We start from the raw sequence: 22,766 nt of genomic DNA, 5'->3' as shown, positions 1-22,766 counted from the left end.
CATTTTTGGAGGGGCCATCGCCATACGAATTGCGGGTGTCCTGCGGGATGCAGCCTGGAGGTGGAGGTGCCCACAGCAGGGGGGGGCACCCGGCACCCCCGTGCACATGCCTATGTCTCCCCTATAACACTTGGGCTTGCCTGCATTTTCCTTGACACTCTTAGGGTTTTTCTTATCACTACCACTATACAGACAGTAACCACCCCCAGACGCCTACTTCCTGTCAATTGCCTTCCAAACGGCTAGCGAATGAAAAAGTAGCAGGATGTTTTTGCCATGCACGCGCAATGCAGCCCATACCCATGCACAGTGTATCTCTAATCTCTGCTGTGTAAATTTGCTCAGCAGCAATCAGGTTGGAATCAGGCTCTATATACAGTCTCACGCAGTCCCAAGATCTGACACATGCTTAGTAAAGATTTTAGTGGACATCTTGGGATGGGACATGAAGCCTTCAAGCAGGACTAAAGTCTAATAGTGGACTATCCACATCCTGCCACAACCAGGGACACTGACAGCACCGCAAGATCTCGGTAAATAAAGGGGCGTGGTCAATGGGAGGGGGCGTGGCCATGTACCTGTAAAAAAAATAGATATAAGATTCCAAAGGGCAGAAAGGATTTTGTATGTTTATTTCAGCCCATCTGGTGAGGCAGTAATCAAGCCAACTACCGTTGTTCGATTTTAATATGGATCTTCCTCAAAGTCTATAAATGTATATGTTTATTGTATATATTTCCTTAGCAAGTTACATTGATCTAGCCGATCTCAAAGAACCTCAGTAAAGTAGTGTCTCATTAAGCAATTAATTCCTTCCTGACTGATTCACTTGTTACCTTCAATATATGGATTAGTATGTGCTGGAACATTACCGGAATGCTCCTGGGTCGCTATAGGTATACATTTGTCTAATGGGAAACTTCTCTCGAAAGCTGAAACCCGTTTTCCTGTCTTGCATATTTCTTCTTAACAGTTTTTGAATAAAACAATTGCAAAAGCAGATTCTCCGCTTGTATTCTAAACACTGACCGCATCCTCTCCGAATTTCCTGCTCACAGCTCATTAAAGGTTTCCATGCTTCCTCCCACTTGTAGAGTCACCCAGGAGAACATGTCACTTCTCGTCCTACAAAATATAAGAATAATCCAGCTGTGAATTTCATTATGGTGTCATAGCTGTACCAAGAAGAATTCAAGAACAGCAGTATGAACCCCTAGGACATGTTAATAAAAAATATCATCCTTGCTTGAGTAAGAGTATTTTAACACTAATTATTGTCATCATCATCATTAGTAGTAGTAGTAATAATAGCAGTAGAAATACAATTATTATCAAATGCTCAGGGCCACAACAGTGGCGTAGCTACGTTTTGGGCGCCCGCCCCCACCGTCACCGCCCCGCCGAGCACCCCTACTCCGCCGCCCCGCCGAGCACCCCTACCCCGCCGCCCATGCAAACCCCCCTCAATCCCCCACAGCCTTACCTATCGCGCTGGTCCCGGCGGCTCCGTTCTTCTGCTGAGGACCACCAGAAAATGGCCGCCCCCATACAGCAGACAGTTTCAGAGAACTGTGTGCTATATGGGGGCGGCCATTTTGTGGTGGTCCTCAGCAGAAGAACGGAGCTGCCGGGACCAGCGCGATAGGTAAGTCTGCGGGGGATTGAGGGGGGGTTTAACTATAGCACCGCAGCCCCCGGCGCCCCCACATGCACAGCGCCCCCCCGCGGTGGCGGGGGCTGCGGTGCTATAGTTACGCCCCTGGGCCACAAGCATTTTGGATAAGGGATTATTCTGGATTTTGGAATTATTATTTTTTTACATACTCACCTGGACCCCTGGCAGTCCCCCGACGTCCACTGTGTCCCTTGGCGTTCACGACAACCTTCCGATTCATCCCAAGGATGCATTGAACACGTGTGCCGGTTCGCCAGTGACGTCACCGGCACACCAGCGCAATGCATCCCTGGGACTGGGGATGCTGCTGACGATGACTCAGATGGCCATCCCGTGTACATTGGGGGATGAGGTGAGTATAAAAAAAAAAGTGTGAATCCTGGAAAAAAAAACTAAATATTCTGAAAACGGTTTTCGGAAAAATTCAGTTTTGGTATATACAGATAAGCGATACTCAACCTGAAGTTGTAATAGTAGTAGTAGTATCATCCTCATCATCATTAGTAGTAGTATTGTTATCATTATTATTATTATAATCATCATTATTTATTATTAAATAAACACTCATTTTTCACGTTGGGATTTTAAAAAAATAAACAAATTATATTCCAGAAATATTCCAAAAAGCAATGAGGAAGTGGTTTTAGAAAGAAAAAAAAATTCAAAATAATAATTTTTAAAAATCTGATTTGGTTGATGAACGTGTACAAAGTATTATTATAATTTTCCTTTGTTGATCCCCTAATGACTGCAATTAAGAGATCCGATACATTTTACAATATGCAAATATTTATGGGTAAAGCAGGATCTATTTTATATTGTCATTTTTTACCAGTTATAGCGCACACATATCCCACAGAGCTTTACAGGACATATTTTGGTCATTCAAACCAATCCCTGCACCAGTAAGGCTTACGTATAATTGATATTCTCTACCACATGTGAACGCACACTATACTTAATAACTTTTATTTCCCACAGGAAATGCAGTATATTGCTGGTCATAGAGGTTGTGGGGCTAGTATGATACCTTTCTCATTAGTATTATATTGGCTCCTCCCCTTCTGCTTGGACTCACAATTTGTGGTTTTAAATTTCCAGCTTTGTCCACTTCAGAAGGAAGCTGATGGGAAGCAGGAGGACCTTGTACTCCTCTTTCAGGAGTCCAGGGATATTCAGCATCAACCAGATATTTCAGGAGAGAAGTCAGCGGTGTCACTAGGCAGCAGTGCTGGACGCACCTGGGTGTTACCAGTCAAGGGGGGACACCACAGTGCCACCTCCTGCTCAGTGACGTGAGACTGGTGCTGCACTGTAACATTACATGCAGCACCAGGCTCCTATCACAGCGTAGCACTGTAGTGCAGCACTGCACACTACATAGTCACAAGGGCCGGTCTATCAGCTTAAAAACAGGGTTTGGGCCATGAGGCCACACCCCCAACTTGCAACGCCTTGCTCTCTTTTGTTGATGCATGGATGTCAAGCCAGTAAGGGATGCCACTGAATGTAGGTAGGTGTGTGCCCTCATATGCACACTAGGGTTATTGTTCTTGCCTAGTCCAATGGAGTGTGGGGGTAACCAAAGTACCCAGAGGAAACTCACACAAACACAAGGAAAACATACAAACTCCAAACAGTTAGGACCTAGGTGAGAATCAAACCCAAGAGCTCAGTGCTTTGTGGCAGTAATACTAACCACTATGCCAAAACAAGCATCAGAAAGGCAAGGTACTCCCTTGTATGATTGTATAGGTGTGCCAAATACATATATGGCCCAAATCTAGTTTTATAGCGTGATCTCTCCTCAGCAGTCTTTCGATAGATGCCACCACCTTCCTTGACAGAACTATCGTTCTATCTCCTCTCTTAAGGGTAAAAAAAAGGTTTATGTCTATAATTATGTCTATTATTTCTCTATTGCAGTCTAAAAAATGTATAGACAGAATGTGATTGGTTGCTATAGGCAACATCACCTTTTTATTTTTAGAACCTATAGAAAATTTACCCCATAATAGTCTATTGATGCACTAATACGAAAATGTGGTAAAAATCCCATTATCTGAGTTTTTACTGCATTTTCGGATGCTCTAAACCGAGTCAACGCAGCAAAAGCTGGTGATACCCTATGGAAGCCTATGGGCTTCTCAGAGCCAGATTAAGGTCTAAATGGACCTGGAGCTGAATGATCAAGGGCCTATTCTGTGCAATAATAGGGGTTGTGGCCAGCTCCTAATAATGTGGGGGGGCGTGCTCATGGGTGTGTCTGTATTTATGTAAATGCTTTCAACTAATTGTACAGTATATGCCTGGAATAGGCAGGGGGCTGGCATAAGAAAAATGCAGGGAAATATATTGGCGGGTGCCCTTCAAAGGTGCACCCGCAGGACGTCAATGTCCTAAGATACTTGCGGGGTGAGGCGGCACTGCAGTCATAAAAAAAATACTGAAAGCCAAAACTTGGTAGACAACATTTCAGCACCTTTTATGTGGTCACCTAAGTTTACCACACCATGTACGAGCCAAAATTCACACCGAGTGAGACAAAATTCACACTATGGCACACAGATTGAGTCACAATTCACGTTATGCCACACAGATTATGGCAAAATTCACATTGTGCCACATGGATTGAGCCAAAATACACACTACACCAGGCATATCCAAACAGTGGCCCTCCAGCTATTGTGAAATTACACATCCCAGCATGCCTTGACATAATTTTAGCATTCCCTAATAGCAAAACTGTGGCAATGCATGATGGGACTTGTAGTTTCACAACAGCTGGAGGGCCATAGTTTGGACATGCCTGCACTATACCAAACAGATTGAGCAATAATGCACAATATGCTTAAAAAATAGGGGCATTGGAGCACATAAAAAATTTACACCATAATGCCCATTACATGTTAAGACACACACCATAATCTCCATTACATATTATGCCAAACACCATAATGCCTATTAAAATTTAAGCTACATAAGTGTTTCTTACCTACATGTTCATTGCCAGGGTACCATGCTCATTGCCAGGGGTTCCATGCTCATTGCCATGTGGGATTACATGCTCATTGCCAAGGGGGAATGCATGCTCGTGGTAACTGGGGGACAGCCGCCGCCGGGCAGAAATAACAGCCATTTACAGCCGGGCAGAGAGCAGGGTGCTGCCCGGCTGTATTCAGAGCACTGCTATTTGAAATAATACCCCTTTCACGCCAGAAAATGCAGGGATTTACCCGGGAATATGGTCCCAGGATCATGCAGGGACATTCCCGGACTGGCCCCTTTTACACCAGCCTAGTCCCTGCATTTTCTGGTGTGAGGGGGAGAGAAAACCACCCCTGCCCCCCTTTAAACAACCAGCCATATCTTCGAAACCAACTGACCCATTTACATGTAGGCTTCGAATGATTTTGGTCCCATGAAACTGGGCCGTTTGGTTCCAGAGAAATCTGTCCTCAAACAACATGAACAGCCATGAAATTACATTTCAGAAATGAAAAAAAATTGGTTTACCCGCAATATCTCTAGAACCAATGAACTAGTGTGGCCAATCCCGGGATCGGGATCGGCGGGATCCCGGGATTTGGCCTAAAAAAGTCCGGGATTTCAATCCCGGGATTGGAGAATCCAATCCCGGGATTTCGGGATTAGACTGCGCATGCGCAGTCTAATGCGGGGCAGCGTCTGAGCACTCGCTCAGACGCTGCCCGGCTGTTCCCGTAACATGACCCGGCGTGCGACCTGCGTAGAGGTCACGCTGCGCAGGCCACATGTCACCAGTGACCGCCTACCCGCCTCTTCTCCGCCGCCCGCCAGCACGCCGGCCTGACTCTGCTCGCCTCTTCTCCGCCGCCCGCCAGCACGCCGGCCTGACTCCTCCCGCCTGCCCGCCTCTTCTTCGCCGCCCGCCTGCCTCCGCCCGCCTGCTGTTTTCTATGGAGGTGCACTTGCCGGGAGGCACCGTGCACCTCCAAACCCACTCCCGGCCGCCCGCCCGCACCCTAATGTAAGTAGATGTGCGGGTCGGCCGGGGTGGGTCCTATGCTAAAAATGTTTTTTTTTGGTGGGGATGCCACCAAAAATGGATCATTTTTCAATCCCGGATCCCGGGATTGAAAAAATGCCCCGGGATTGGCATCCCTACAATGAACCCGTAAGGAGCAGGTATCAGATTGAAGGCCCAGATTTGAGTTTGACTGAGATCAACCTCGAGCTTCTGTGATGCCGGAGGGGGAACTGGCAGCTGTTGGAACCGGGTGGAGGTCGGAATTAGCGGTTCACATGTTATCCTATGGGGAAATCGTTCCAGGTTTGCCTGGCGGTATCTCCGGCTCCCAGGGGGCTAGCGGTGTGGGGCTGGGCTCATTGGAAAGCCAATGGGCCTGGAGCTGTAGCTCCATCAGGCCCATTGTTAATCCAGCCCTGGGGCTTCTCTCCACCCAGAAGTCCAGAGACGGCTCTGCATCGCAAGGGACAGCTCTTAATGCAAGAGCTGTCCCTTGCGTTACTAATCGATTGGTAAGAATGCGGTAGCCGGCAGAGATGGGCGGCAGAGGTCAGAACATCCGCCCCAAGTATGTGGCTTGCTGCGAGTCGCACCGCCAGATACAATATTACTGGAGCAACTCAATATTTCTCCAGTGCAGGTACAAGTGTTGCAAAAAAACACCAGTCCCTGCAAGTCCTAATACTGCTGATTCTACCACTAATTAGTAGGGTGGAGGTTTACTCCATATTTCAGAAAATCCAGCCCGTGATACATTTTTGTGGTGGTAATGGGGGTCGGTGGGAATGCCACTTACCCCACTTCGGCGAGTCTGCCCACTGCCACGCAGCAGCCGCTCAACATTTGTGCTTAGTTCCGGGTGCACGGCGACGATCTGGCCCTCCCACGGCCATCTTTAAAGCGGTCAAAGGCAAGGCAGGCCATGGCCATATTTAGTTTGAGCACCGTCTGTGGCCCAGCCAGGGGGGAAAGCTGCCAGGTCTGGACCGGCCCACCAGAAAAAGGCCCGGTTTCCCGACGAGGCAAATCTGCCCCTGCCATTTTTTACCCGTGTTAAAGTGTTAGAGAGCATGCATCAACTGAGGTCATACATGCCAGGTACACCAGATGATAATTGGGGAAGAGAGGACATAACAAAGACCGGTTGCGGCAGGGCAAGCCCTCCTGCCCACTGGAGGGGGCGTGGCTGCACAAATTTCCCTCCCATTTTCTGAACCAGTAATTCAAACATTCACTTGACAGCAGAAAATGCTTTTCTGAGGATGCTAAAAAGAGACATAACAACAGCAGATACAGTACCTGTCATCTTAATAAACATGTTTGTATTGTACTGTAGGTTTGAATTCAGTGTAGAATATTTTGAAGATGACAGTGGTTGTGTGACAAGTGCATGATCCTATGTAATAAGTGACATATTTTCCGATCTCTGTAGTGTGTTTGTTCCCTATACTATCTATTAATCCCTGAAGCAATGACCTTCATCCTTCATTCAGTCCTGGAAGAGACAATCATTGTGTACAACGATGAATGGTTTTATATATCTGCTACTCTTTTGCATTATTTTATCTTATATTGTATTCAGAGAGCTGTATTCAGAAAGATATTTAGATACACATAGACTAAAAGCAAAAACAGAATAATGCATAGAATACATTGAGATGTAAATCAACTATAATCACGCAAGGGGGTTATTCCATACTTACCTATGCTCCCCTCCCTGCCCCCTGGAAGGGTGGGCAAGACTCCCACATTTAGGGCTCCCCCTAAATGTGGCATTTACCGGGCTGGGGCGAAAATGCTGCAGGGAGTCTCCTCTCCGGTAGAACAATCAAAGCTACTTTGCAGAGCTCTGCCAACAGGTAGTCGTCACCCTACCAGAGTGAAAGCCCGCCCTCTTCCGCTAAAAATTTAGCAGCCCTGCGATTAGCTGCAAATACAAAAATGAAATGAATTTTCCAGTGTACGCTGTCTGTGTGCAGCCCAGGACTTACTCGGTGGCTGCAGAAGAAACAGGCTGCTCGTGGGCGGAGCTAACGTCACAAGACTGCCATGAAAACACTGGACATGCCGGCTTTTTTCCCTGACATTGCCAGTGATATTTATTTATTATCACCCAGCATGCGAATTCCAAGCCCTGCGATCAGGTCAAAATGACCACCCAGGTGAATAGGGTGCGCGTTTTGCACACGTGCGATTTTTCAGTAGAAAACTGCCAAAATCGCACGTTTTCTGAAAGTAACGTGCAAATTATGGAACAATTTTCACTGCCTAAAAAAAATCGCACATTCAAAGTCGCATCCAGATGTTTTCTCATAGAAAACATGAAAATCGAAAAAGTAATAGAGCCGCTCGGTTTGGGGAACAAGCACGGGTAAGTATGTGTGAATGCTTGTGTGGTGTGTCTAATAAAGTTTTACTTTTCTAGGTGTGTGGGTGTGTGTTGTACTGTGTGTGGTGTGTTATTCATGTGTGTGTTGTGTGCATCTGTCCAATGTGCAAGTGTGTGAGGTGCGCTATGTATATATGTGTGTGTAGTGTGCTGTGAGTATCTGTGCAAAGTGTGTGTGTTCTGTGTGTTTGTGTATTTGTGCAATGTTTAAGTGTGTGTGTTCTGTGTGTTTTTGTGTGTTGTACTGTTTTGGGGTGTGTGTTGTACTGCATGTGGTGTATTATGTGTGTGTGTTGTGTTGTGTGTGTATTGGTCCAATGTGTTAGTGTGTGAGCTGCACTACGTATATATGTGTGTAGTGTTCTGTTTGTGCATATGTGGTGTACTGTGTGTTTGTGTACAATGTGTAAGTATGTGTGATGTGTGGTCTATGTATATCCCCAATTATTCCCAATTGTTGAAAGCCTCCACCATAATGTTAAGGGCCCCACACACAGCACAATATTCAGGCATTTTCTGAGCGATTTTAACAAATCGCTCAGAAAATGCCTGAAAATGCATGTAAATCGCTGTGTATATAGCCCACACAGCGATTTACATGCGCGCCCCCGCTGTTCTGAATCTGCACAAGATTCAGAACGGACCTGTCTGTCAATTCAGAGCAGTCGCTGAGATGCTCCTGCTCATCTCCCGCATGTGTGGCGCGGGGATGAGCAGGGCCATCTGAGCGACCGTCACTGAAGACGCTGCCAACAAGAAGCCCCGCTGTCACTCACCGCCGACTGAAGCCGCTGCCGCCCGGAAGCATTCCTGCGTCAGTCCGACTCCAAGTAAGTATTGGCTTCTCTCACAGCTCCCTGCAACGCACCCCCGGGCACCCAGCACACAGCAGTGTCATATATTACTCCCGCTATAGGCTGTCCTACTACTTCCGCTGGCGCTGCCACAGCACTAATGACAGGACAGGCACCCCTGCTGCCGAGGTGATTACAGGGTCCACTGTCACTGACATTAATGTAGGGAGTCGGGACCCGCGGCAGCCGGCGCTAATGACTGGACCCGCTGCTATCGCCATTTGTGACAGGCACCCACTTCAGCCGGTGCTTATTACAGGTACCTTAATGGCGGGACCTGGTGGTTTTTGGGGAGCTGGCAGTGTCTGCGGGGAAGCTGCTGCTATGATAGGCAGGAGCAGCCTGCCCTGCCCCATCACAGACATCAGCCAGCATTGGCTTGTAAATACCAGGGACCATTGTGTTCTAGTAATCAATGGAGGCAGAATTGTCTGCAGGGCTGGTGATGAAATGCTCTCCCACATTGGTGCAAATGTCTGGTTGCCCCATATATATGGGGTGAGGTGGCTGCAGATGTCAGTAATGTGCATGTTCCCTGGCTAATGTCAGGCTTGTCAGAGTACATGTGCTGGGACTTGTAGTTGTATAGATACTTATATGGTGCTGCGGAAACTTTGTCACCTTACAAATAAAAAAGTCAATAATAAAGAATAATACAGTGTGTGTGTGTGTTTATATGTACAGTTTGTGTGTTTGCACTAGACGCCTATGTTTAGGAATGGGGATGGGGACCCCTATACCACATTATATATATATATATATATATATATATATATATATATATATATATATATATATATACACAGTGCAGTTTGATGGCATGTGCGGCTGTGACAGTCGTGACAGATTTGAGATCTCCCGTGCTGAATCTCCCAATTTGAATCTCTGACACAAATCTCTCTGTATGTGGCTCATTGTCTGAAATGAGCCAGAAGAGTGAAATCTCTTGTGCTGAATCTCCCGTTATGTATCTCTGGCACACATCTCTGCATATGTAGGGCCCTTTAGAATGTGTTTGCATTCTACTTCACATTTGATGTTGCTAAGGGCAACCAATCAGATCCTGTCTACTATCTTCTAGAGCAGGGGTAGTCAAATCCAGTCCTCAAGAGCTACCAGCAGTTAATGTTTCCCAGGTCTCCTCACAGAATCACAAGTGACGTATTTAGCTCCACCTGTGGATCTTTTAAAATGTGTAAGTCAGTAATGAGTGCACCTGTGCATACCCTCCAACATGACCCATTCCATTAGGTACAAAATGCTCTGTTCCTGGACTTCCCTGCCAGTGGCAGTTACAGAGGTTGGACTCCAGCACAGTCCAAAATTCAAAGAGGGGGGTCACATCAACTGTCAGTGAGTTCAGGACAGTGATGTTTGGAGTGGCATTAAATGTGGCTCCCCTTTTTGAATATTGGACTGTGTCGCAGCCCCACCTCTGCAACTGCTACTGGTAAGGAAGTCCAGAAACGAGCATTTTGTACCTAATGGAATGGGCCATGTTGGAGGGTATGTCTGTGTACCTGTGAGGTGAGCTGGAAAATGTGAACTGTTGGTAGCTCTCAAGTACTGAAGTTGGCTACCCCTGTTCTAGAGGGTGCAAAATAAATAAGTAGATTCTGATTGGTTGCCATAGCAACATCCCATGTAAAGTAGCATACACATCTTAGTAAATTTCCCCCAATGACAGGAATGAAATCAGGGGCGAAATGTAATAGGGTGCGATTTTTAGACTAAAAAAAAATCGCACCAAATCGCACCTTTAAAAATCGCATTTTTTGCCGCGAATTCGCATATGTAATGAGATGCGAATTAGCGGCAAAAAATGCGATTTGCCGCGATTTCGGGCGATTTTTAGTCATGAAAATGTGCGCATTTTCAGTCATGAAAATGTGCGCATTTTCATAAATGCGATTTTGTGCAAAAAAAAAAGTTTAAAAAAAAAACGGCGTGGGGTCCCCCCTCCTAAGCATAACCAGCCCCGGGCTCATTGAGCCGGACCTGGTTCCAAAAATACGGGGGGACAAAAAGCATAGGGTTCCCCCGTATTTCTGAAACCAGCCCCGGACTCTTGGACCGGTCCTGGTTCCAAAAATACGGGGGACAAAAAATCTGGGGGTCCCCCGTATTTTGAAACCAGCACCGGGCTCCAACAGCCCGCGGTGTCATGCCACAGCCGGGGGACACTTTTTATACAAGGTCCCCCGGCCAAAACATGAGCACCGTGGCTGGTCAGCCTTGGACGGGGTACCTGGAGGAGTGGGGACCCCCCCAATAAAGGGGTCCCCCCCCCAGGCTTCACCCGTCCAGGGCTGAAGCCCGGGGCTGTCACCGGCGTCCGTGGCCAGTGGACGCCGGCCTGATAGGGTTAAATCCATCATACATATCATTACATTGCTTTTTACCGGCGAACTACAAGTGCCAGCAGACCTCCCCCGCATGCTGGGACTTGGAGAACCACAAGTCCCAGCATGCGGGGCATTAATGGGCCCGCTGGGACTTGTAGTCCACCTGTAAAAAGAATGTTTATAAAAAACACACACACAGAGAAGTACAAGTTTATTACACACACACACCTCACTTTTACACCAGCATACTTACCATTCCTGGATCCAGCGCTGGTCTGGCTGCTTCTCAGCCGGCTCCCCCCGCACTGACAGGCAGCGGGGAGAACCGTCTGTCTCCGTTGCTTCTAACAGCCTCTGTAGCGCTGTCCGAGTGCTACAGAGGCTGAGAGCGTGATTGGCTGAGCTACAGTATGCGTCTCCATGGAGACGCATAGCTCAGCCAATCAGGACTGAGCTATGCGTCTCCATGGAGACGCATACTGTAGCTCAGCCAATCACGCTCTCAGCCTCTGTAGCACTCGGACAGCGCAGATTTTCGGAAAATGTGCGATTTCGGCCGTTTTTGACCAAAAATCGCACATGTCTAAAAAATCACACCCTATTACATTTCGCCCCAGGTGTGGTGCTTTCATTTGTCATCTATTTCCCAGATCATCAATCTTTTTTCCAGATCATCAGTCAAGTCAAATTGAACCTTGTCATACTTGCCTACTTTTGAAAACTAGTTTCAGGGAGATTATAGTTGGAAGTAGAATTTTGCACAGCGCCCCATTGAGGGGGCGTGTCATGCTCCACCCAAAGGGCGTGTCTAGTTCCATATATAGAGAGATTGTGAAAAGAGATTGTGAACGTGGCACCTAGAAGCGTGGGTGTGTACTGCTACATCTGAGAGGAATCTTATATTATGACTTATATACAAATGTAGATGAGCCCCAAAGCAGTTAGTAAGAGCTACTATACCTGGTAAAGTGCTGGGATATGGTGCTGATGATTCAATGTAAATGTATCTATCTCTCATTCCTTTTTTCCCCAAAAATGTAACCATAAAATGTGGGCTAGGAGAAATGAGGGAGATTGCTAGACTAATGAGGGAGAGAGGGAGATTGCTGCTATTTCAGGGAGTCTCCTGCAGAATGCAGGAGGGTATGACCTTGGTGTTTTTTCAATTTCTAAATAAAATTTCCCAAAAACGGCTTTGAGGTGCACACCACCAAGTCCAGAGGTACCTTGTTGCCAATTTTGGCGGCTCTGAGTGCCACGGTGAGTCCGCAATGCGACAGACACGCACACACACACTCTACAATTTATTATATAGACAAAGGCAGGGCGTTTTTTTTTTTCATTAGGGAAGCCAATCCCGGGATCCGTGAATCCCGGGATTGAACATTTTTCAATCCAGCCTCTCTAATTCTGACCCCTACAGTAAATTAATTTACAAAATTAAGTAAAAAAATAAATAAAAAACAACTTGCAGACAACTGGAAACAATGGGCTTTCAAAGCCAAATATGAGTTTACTTAACATAACTATTTCTCCTTCTATGATGCAAAGTCTGACAAACATTACAGCAATAATACACACATTGTAAATCTAGAAGTATACATAAATTACACAGTGTTTTCTGCATTCTCTATTATTGCCCTCTAGAGGTTTCCTGATTAATGTTACATATTTGGAGCTTATGTCTGAAATGTTTTTGTTTTAAGCCCGGGTTGTACAGTAACAGGGGAGAGAATCTTTGAAGCATCGTCTGCCTGCAATAACGTAATATTCCAGCAAGGCCGCCTTATCTAAACGCCCATCTAAGTGCATTCGCTTTGCACAATTATTGAATCAAGTAAATGCTGTGGGAAAAAAATACTTTAAAACCAGTCTTGAATTACACATTAAAACAATGTGCCACCATTGTGTTTATCAGGTGAATGTGGACTAGGACATAAGCAACATTATTTTATATTGATGTAAAACATATACTGCTGTAATAAATAATTGTACAAGCTTTGGGCCTCATTCAGATTTAGCAGTGTTAAAAGTGGATTGTGCAACTGCAAAGACTCAGGGTGACATTTAATGAGATGCAAAAACAGTTTTTTGGCGATTTTTTTTCAGCAAAAACGTCCGAAATCGCACGGTTGTCTAAAATCGTATATATATTTAATGAGATACGAAAAGCGACAAAAAATGCGCATTTTGCTGCAAATTCGCACATTCTGAAGGAGACGCTTTCAGCCAATCAGGGCATCGAGCCAACCACACTAGCAGCCTCTATAGCGCCGTGACAGCTGTGACAGAGGTAGCCGGCTCACCCCGTTGTCAGTGTGGTGTGAGCTTTCTGTGGAGGAGGAAGGGCAGCTCTGGACCCTGGTTAGGTAAGTACGTTGGTGTAAAATTGAGGTGTGTGTGTGTAATAAAGTTGTACTTTTCTGTGTGTGTTTATTTTAACATTCTTTTTGCAAGTAGACTACAAGTCCCAGCGGGCCCATTAATGCCCTGCATGCTGGGACCTGTGGTTCACCAATACCCAGCATGCAGGGGAGGCCTCCTGGCACTTGTAGGTCACCTGTATAAAGCAATGTTATGTATGAATGATTTACCCTATCAGGCCGGTGTCCAAAGCCCATGGACGCCGGTTTCAGCCCCAGGCTTTAGCCCTGGTGGGTGAAGCCTGGGGGAGGGACCCCTTTATTGGGGGGTCCCCACTCCCCCAGGTACCCTGTCTAAAGGCCGCCATACACTATGCGATTTGGTCCCGATTTGACCCGATTCGGAGGAATCGGGACATGAAATCGGGCCAAATCGCATGTGCAGACATCCCATCCGACCCGATGCGCGGTCCCGTGCGCATCGGGTCGGATTCGGGAGGTCGGACGGGCTGCACATAAGATTTGTTAAATGTTATGTGCAGCCCAAGGCGGGCAGGGGACGCAGCGTATAGTACGTGCGGTGGAGGGAGCCGAGCGGGGGACTGTAAGCAGGGAGCCGGGCTAGAGAGGCAGTGGGCGCACTATACTGGGCGGGGGGAATGCCGCGAATAGATACTTCCAGGCGGTGAATGCCGCAAGGGGATCAGAGACAGAGACCGGGTAGCGTAGGGGAAGCCGGGCACATAGAAATGAATGGACAGCCAGTAATTGGCTGAGAGCTCTCTGACTGAGAGAGCTCTCAGCCAATCACTGACTGTTAATTCATTTCAATGTCCGCCCGCTGCTGCCCGGCTTCCCCTACGCTACCCGGTCTCTGCTCTCTGGTCCCCTCGCGGAGTTCACCGCCTGGACCAGTGCGCCCACTGCCTCCCCTGCCTGGCTCCCTGCTTGCAGTCCCCCGCTCGGCATCTGGCTCCCTCCACCGCAGGTACTACAGGCTGCGTCCGCTGCCTGCTTGCAGCCCCCATGCCCTGCTCAGCTCCCGCTGACAGCAGCTCCCCGGGGGGACTGCATGTGATAAATCGCATGCGATTTATCACATGCAAAACCTGGCACATCAAGTGCCAAATCGTATGTGACCCCCCCAGGGGAGTTGTCAGTAGATTAGGTCCAACTTGTCCTTCGGACAAATCGGCCTAATGTATGGGGGCCTTAAGGCTGACCAGCCACGGTGCTCATGGTACGGCCGGGGGACCTTATGTAAAAAGTGTCCCCCGGCTGTGGCATGACACCGCGGGCTGTTGGAGCCCGGTGCTGGTTTCAAAATACGCCCCCCAGATTTTTTGTCCCCCCGAATTTTTGGAACCATGACCGGTCCAAGAGTCCCAGGCTGGTTTCAGAAATACGGGGGACCCCTACGCTTTTTGTCCCCCGTATTTTTGGAACCAGGTCCGGCTCAATGAGCCCGGGGCTGGTTATGCTCAGGAGGGGGGACCTCACTCCATTTTTTTCCATTTTTTTAACACTAAAACGCAAATTTCCTCAAATTCGCACATTTTCATGACTAAAAATCGCACATTTTCATGACTGTGAGAGTGCTGTAGGGGAAGACAGTAATATTCCACTTAGCTCCAGACAGACCTGCATTTATTCGTGATCCACAATTTTTTCCAGGGTACCTGCACCACTACCTACATACACTCACTGACTGGAGAGCTGTATGACAACCCTCACGGCTCCATCTACCAGTGCGCGTAACAGTGAGTACATCATTAAGTGCTTTAATCTACTGGTTAAGTAACTGGGCTGTCTGCAGTTGTAAGGCATCCATTGGTGTGTACAGACACTCTAATAATAAGAAGAAAACACAAGATGTGTCTGGAGAACACCCTATTTGCTTAAGAGTAAACTTGTTTAGTATATAATCCATTGTTAAAAACTTTGCAGCTGTCCCAACATTACATCATCATAATCGGCACACCCCTGTTGTATTAACGGCATTGGGCCTGATTCAGACCTGCACACTCGGCTGCAATTTTGCAGCCTGATCAATTATCGGTAAATCACACATGCACGCGGTACGCTGTGCGTATGTGCGAGTCATCTGTAGGATCGGAGCAAGCGAAGCCTAGCCGTCGCTGTCCATACGCAAGGTGATTGACACCCTACGACCATTTGGGGCGGTAACCCAGCATTTTCTGGCAGTGCCCCAGAAAACGCAGGAGTTTCCTGGCCTCCTCCTTCTCACCTTGGCCTTCACCTCGCTTGCATACAGGGAGACTCCATTAGATGGGGGAGTGATTACAAATGGATTTCCCCCCATGTGCACAGCTGTGAATACATTAGCAGGGGTGCACATGGGTTGGGCGATGTTAATCTGTTCACTGGTCTCCGAACACTCAGAGTCGTGTGAACAGGTCTGAATGGGGAGCATTGTGAAGCCCCCCCGCTGTGCCCTCAATGATGCTCGGGAAGTGGGTGGTGCTAGGTGGATTGCAGGCAGCGGCAGGAGACTTGAATGCTCTTCTGGATAGTCAGCATTTCGCATTTTGAACACAATAATACATCAACATTAATGCATACCATGGAAGCAGACTTTTTGAAGAAGTGGAGAAGTGTCTAGTTTAAGTATTCCCATCACCTAGTGCATGATATGCGATGGTGACATCCAGTGGTAGTTCTTACCTCCTCAGCTGCGGGCCCCCACCACCAGTGCCCACTGGTCTCCGCCGCCGGTCCCAACCCCCATTGTGGAACAGGCGCATGCACAGTAACTTCTTGGTACCGCGCATGCGCTGGTCCCCTGCATCTATGGGCTGTTTCGGCAGCAGTCCATAGTAGCATATTCACAGTCCCAGGTCCAGTGCATGCTCAGTATCGTCTTCAGTATTGCGCATGCGTAGAACCCGTTTTTATGGGCTGCCCATGCAGCAGCCCATAGAGGCATCCTGAATGGAGGGAACACCTCCCAATGGGACGGCCTTGAATGACTGGCAGGCTGGACTTCCAATAGGAAGTCACTTCCAGACACTGTGAAGCCAGTGCAGTCTCACACACTTCATTTGGCTTCACACAGTGGCAGATTTTACCTGGGATGGCAGCAGCCACTGGTGACATCACTAAGCCATGAGTCTGCTTTATTGGCATCCATTGAGTATAGGCCAAAGATGTGAAACCTATACAAGAGGAACTGAATTAGGAGCCCAAAAATCTGTTGTATCAGTCCTTTATTTCTAGATATACAATACACTCTGTTGGGAGCTGCGTGTTTAGCATCCCAGAACAACAGCACACTGACCTTTGAAATTCTGACATTTGAGGTTCCAACTAAATAAACGAGTCAGGTTTCCTTCAGGGGCCTGATTTTCAGTTGGACGCAGTCACAGCCTTCATTGCATGCCAATGCCAATGCCACTATGAAGCCCCTCCCTGGTGTACAGCCGTATGTCTGTGCAAGGTAAAGTCCGCTGTCAGCGCTTATAGACACTCAATTACTGTCTGGTGCACCAGCCCTATGGTAGATGCAGTGGTGCTCCCACAGACACACACGCCCCCCCCCCCCCCCCCGGGACTCACCCACTGCTCGCTGTCGCGGATCCTGGCAGCAGCGGCGCCGCAGCGGGGTCCCAGCAGCAGATATGACGTCAGCAGCGGGGTCCCAGCAGTGGATATGATGTCAGCAGCAGGGTCCCTGCGGAATATGGAACCTAGCAGCGGTATTACTACCGCTACTAGTTCCCATCCACCGCAGGGACCCCCGCTGCTGACGTCATATCCGCTGCTGGGAGCCTGTTGCAGTGTCCCGTGGGTGCTCCTCACTTTCCGTGGGTGCTCGGGCCCCGGAGCACCCACGGTTTCGGGGCCTTTGAATAATTTTTCCAATGTTTGCCATGTATGCGTAGCCCAGGACTTACTCAGCAGGTGTGAGACAAAGAGGCAGATCGGGGCCAGAGCTGATGTCACATGACTTCCCATCAAACACCTGGGCATGTTTGCGATTTCCCTGACATTCCCAGAAAACATCACTCAGACGCTGCCCGGCTTCTCCCGTCCACAGCTGTGCAGCTCTGAGGTCATGTGCGCAGGCCGCACAGCCACACCGCTCGCCTCGCTGCTGGCCACACCGCCCGGCTCCCGTACGCACATCCCCCGCCCATGTAAGTAAATATGCGGGGTGGCCGGGGCATATTTTTTTATTAGGGCAACCAATCCCGGGATCCCGGGAATCCCTAGATTGAGCATTTTTTCAATCCTGGGACTGAAAAAATGCCTCGCTTGCATACAGGGAGACTCCATTAGATGGGGGAGTGATTACAAATGGATTTCCCCCCATGTGCACAGCTGTGAATACATTAGCAGGGGTGCACATGGGTTGGGCGATGTTAATCTGTTAATCTGTTCACTGGTCTCCGAACACTCAGAGTCGTGTGAACAGGTCTGAATGGGGAGCATTGTGAAGCCCCCCCGCTGTGCCCTCAATGATGCTCGGGAAGTGGGTGGTGCTAGGTGGATTGCAGGCAGCGGCAGGAGACTTGAATGCTCTTCTGGATAGTCAGCATTTCGCATTTTGAACACAATAATACATCAACATTAATGCATACCATGGAAGCAGACTTTTTGAAGAAGTGGAGAAGTGTCTAGTTTAAGTATTCCCATCACCTAGTGCATGATATGCGATGGTGACATCCAGTGGTAGTTCTTACCTCCTCAGCTGCGGGCCCCCACCACCAGTGCCCACTGGTCTCCGCCGCCGGTCCCAACCCCCATTGTGGAACAGGCGCATGCACAGTAACTTCTTGGTACCGCGCATGCGCTGGTCCCCTGCATCTATGGGCTGTTTCGGCAGCAGTCCATAGTAGCATATTCACAGTCCCAGGTCCAGTGCATGCTCAGTATCGTCTTCAGTATTGCGCATGCGTAGAACCCGTTTTTATGGGCTGCCCATGCAGCAGCCCATAGAGGCATCCTGAATGGAGGGAACACCTCCCAATGGGACGGCCTTGAATGACTGGCAGGCTGGACTTCCAATAGGAAGTCACTTCCAGACACTGTGAAGCCAGTGCAGTCTCACACACTTCATTTGGCTTCACACAGTGGCAGATTTTACCTGGGATGGCAGCAGCCACTGGTGACATCACTAAGCCATGAGTCTGCTTTATTGGCATCCATTGAGTATAGGCCAAAGATGTGAAACCTATACAAGAGGAACTGAATTAGGAGCCCAAAAATCTGTTGTATCAGTCCTTTATTTCTAGATATACAATACACTCTGTTGGGAGCTGCGTGTTTAGCATCCCAGAACAACAGCACACTGACCTTTGAAATTCTGACATTTGAGGTTCCAACTAAATAAACGAGTCAGGTTTCCTTCAGGGGCCTGATTTTCAGTTGGACGCAGTCACAGCCTTCATTGCATGCCAATGCCACTATGAAGCCCCTCCCTGGTGTACAGCCGTATGTCTGTGCAAGGTAAAGTCCGCTGTCAGCGCTTATAGACACTCAATTACTGTCTGGTGCACCAGCCCTATGGTAGATGCAGTGGTGCTCCCACAGACACACACGCCCCCCCCCCCCCCCCCCCGGGACTCACCCACTGCTCGCTGTCGCGGATCCTGGCAGCAGCGGCGCCGCAGCGGGGTCCCAGCAGCAGATATGACGTCAGCAGCGGGGTCCCAGCAGTGGATATGATGTCAGCAGCAGGGTCCCTGCGGAATATGGAACCTAGCAGCGGTATTACTACCGCTACTAGTTCCCATCCACCGCAGGGACCCCCGCTGCTGACGTCATATCCGCTGCTGGGAGCCTGTTGCAGTGTCCCGTGGGTGCTCCTCACTTTCCGTGGGTGCTCGGGCCCCGGAGCACCCACGGTTTCGGGGCCTTTGAATAATTTTTCCAATGTTTGCCATGTATGCGTAGCCCAGGACTTACTCAGCAGGTGTGAGACAAAGAGGCAGATCGGGGCCAGAGCTGATGTCACATGACTTCCCATCAAACACCTGGGCATGTTTGCGATTTCCCTGACATTCCCAGAAAACATCACTCAGACGCTGCCCGGCTTCTCCCGTCCACAGCTGTGCAGCTCTGAGGTCATGCTGCGCAGGCCGCACAGCCACACCGCTCGCCTCGCTGCTGGCCACACCGCCCGGCTCCCGTACGCACATCCCCCGCCCATGTAAGTAAATATGCGGGGTGGCCGGGGCATATTTTTTTATTAGGGCAACCAATCCCGGGATCCCGGGAATCCCTAGATTGAGCATTTTTTCAATCCTGGGACTGAAAAAATGCCCCGGGATTGGCATCCCTAGGTCTGAATAACCCCCAATATTAGGAAGTCTTGGCAATTTTGAAAAAAAAAAACGAAATCTATAAAAAAAAAACCCCGCCCTAAAGGATGTTATTTTTACTTTACAAATGTAGCTCTATAGACTCTCGGTCTCAGGTTTCTGTTCTGTAACAGAATTATTTTAGATTCAAAATGCGCGAACAGATGGTGGAACACTTTAGGTATATAATCTATCACATTTCCCCATTGCTTGCAGTTCATTCACAGCTGTTTTTGTCTGACTCCCTGGTACAGCATCCATGACAGATTTGGAGTTGATTATTTAGCCTCGGGGGTTGTTAGTATACTTTCAGAATGCTGTTTTAGAACTTTTCAGTTCTCCTGGCACATTATTATGTGAGATCTCAGCGCTGTTAGAGTGCAACAGTGCTGCTGTATGAAATGTAGCATAAGTATTTACAAAGATAAAGAAGACAGAGGACTCTAGACATTGCGACTTATATGCCATTGTAAAGGTGTGTGACATTATCTCCTATAGTAATAGACAAAGCAGTGCCAAATGTGTTTTACAGCTATTTCCCTTCTCTGCTAATCCCTAGAGGTGCCTAGGCCGAGACCAGCCAGGGCCATATTGCATTGTGGCTGCTTAGCAAACCACTTACATCTTGTACCAGCTGCCTAGCAACCTGCTAGAGGTGAACAGCTCACCCCAACCAACAATAGGTCATGCTCCTATTTACTCAGGACAGTTTCTCGGCTTGTAGGGGGTGACTCAATTCTGATCGGTCCCCAGTGTATTAGCGATGGGGACCGATGGTGCTGCATACCCTCCAACATCTGAAGGGCGAAAATCGGTACACATCTAGAAAGGGGGCGTGGCCACAGGTACAGTGGGTGTGGTGGCGGGTAAAGGGGGCGTGGTCACTCCTTTCCGAATGTGTACTTGGCATTTAAAATAAAATGTGTAGCCAACCTTCCTTTCTGCAGTGCTTCATGTGCTCTGCCTTCACTCGCCAGGCTGCAGGTGCTCATCAGATTTCCCGTATGGACACGGCCATGGAGAGTGACCTCACTGCCCTAGTACTCCTTAGTATACTGTAGTGCGCCAGATGAGTCAAAGGGCGAGATGTATTAAAATACATTGCCGTCCTTTGCGCCCCCCCCCCCCCCCCCCCCCGCCGCGATGCCAGCGTATATGTACTAACATATGCGGCTGGCATTGCGATGCGGTGACGGAGCCCCCCCCCCCACGATACCTGTACCCTGGTGTGTGGGGGTCTCCGTCACCTCCCTGCCGCCTTGCTCTCCCCTCACCCCGGGGACAGCTAAGCATGCTGTCCCCGGCGCCTCCTCCTCCCCCTGCAGCCGGAAGGATGTCCGGCTGCTTCACTAGGGGAGGAGGGGTTTACCTTCCGGGGTCCAGGAGGACCCTTCAGGAAGGTAAGCCAGAGGGGGGGTCGGCGAGGCGGCGGGTTTGCGTCGGCGGCGGCGAAAAGAAGCCCATAGGCTTCTATAGGGTATCGCCACCCAAAGGTGGCGATACCCTTCAATGCGGTATCATTTTTGATACATTGGAAAGTGCGGTAAAACCCCGGTTTTACCGCATTTTCCATTTGATACATCTCGCCCAAAGTGCAGCTACTAACCAACTACAGAAAGCTATGCTGTCACTGTTATAATCTGTCCCTGTACTATGCATATACCCCCAGTACACAGTATTACACACCAAGGAATGTATGACAAACTCCATAAGCCTTTCCTCTCTCACTACTACTACAAGTAGGGTATGGGTGCTGCTCTGTGCATGCGCATACAGTATTTGCACATGTGCAGGGCCGCTGTACGAATGCCTTTGGTGACCAACATGGTCGCCGAGGCATTTGTACAGGGTAGGGGGGCGGGCAGGGGAACGCCCAACGTTTAATGGGTGTCCCCGTGAAAATGTTCGGTGTTCCCCTGGGAACGCTGGCGGGCCGATGGGGCAGGAGGCTGACATCACATGACACCAGGGCCAACAATTTCTTCAGCGGACACTGACAGAAATAAAAGTCTGTTCAGACTGGCGTTAGTGGCAGCATGGCGCTTCAGGGCTCGCTAAGAAGTGAACAACTGCTGCTTAGTGAACCTTGCTGAATCAGGCCTGTATTTCATTGTTGTTCTGGACACCCCCTACTCATCCTAACAAACTTATATTTTCTGTAAACAATGACGATGAACCATTGCATTCCATTGTGAATTACTATGACTCTGATGACTAGCATTATTCCAGTTTGTAGTATGCACAGAGGCGGATTGGCCCAAAGGGAAACCGGGATTTCCGGTGGGACGGACCAGATTTCCCTCTGGCTGGGCCGCCTACCGTGGTTCCAGGGCTGCCGATGAAGTCACCCTATATAGGTAAGCGGTCACAGCCTGGTCACAGCCTGGTCACAAACGGCAGCATAGCCCAAAACAAATATGTCCGCCGCATATATGCATATATTATATGCACATATGCGGCAGCCATATTTGTTTTGGGCTATGCTGCACTTTGTGACCAGCTGCGGCCGCTGGTTACTGTCGGAAGACGATGGACGCGCGGCGGTGCCTGGTGAGTAGTGTCCGCACCCCCCCCCCCCAAACCATTGCGTTAGCAGCAACCCCCACCTCCCGGGGTAGCAGACCCCCCTTCCCCTGTTCCCCTGGCCATAGCGTTATTAGCAGGTTAGCAGCGCCCCCCATCCCCCCCCCTGGGCTGTAGCGTCAGCAGCCCCACCCCGAGCTGTAGCATCAGCACCCCCTCCCCCCCCCCCTCCATTTCCGGGCCGGATTTTGATCCCAATCCGCCCCTGAGTATGCATCACAATTT

At 48.9% G+C, this 22,766-nt stretch overlaps 1 long non-coding RNA gene across 1 annotated transcript in view; it reads right to left on the bottom strand.

Moving 5' to 3' along the window:
• LOC146058711 (uncharacterized) overlaps positions 1-22,766 on the bottom strand; it is a 104,340-nt gene that overhangs the window by 52,866 nt on the left and 28,708 nt on the right. The window contains exon 2 of the long non-coding RNA XR_014469910.1: positions 1,030-1,125. This is a non-coding gene — a long non-coding RNA (uncharacterized LOC146058711). The remainder of the gene's footprint in view (positions 1-1,029; positions 1,126-22,766) is intronic.

The sequence above is a fragment of the Crinia signifera genome, chromosome 2 (genome assembly GCF_055691185.1).
Source record: "Crinia signifera chromosome 2, ASM5569118v1, whole genome shotgun sequence".
Classification (NCBI taxonomy): domain Eukaryota; kingdom Metazoa; phylum Chordata; class Amphibia; order Anura; family Myobatrachidae; genus Crinia; species Crinia signifera.
This window is presented reverse-complemented; position numbering and strand designations above follow the sequence as displayed.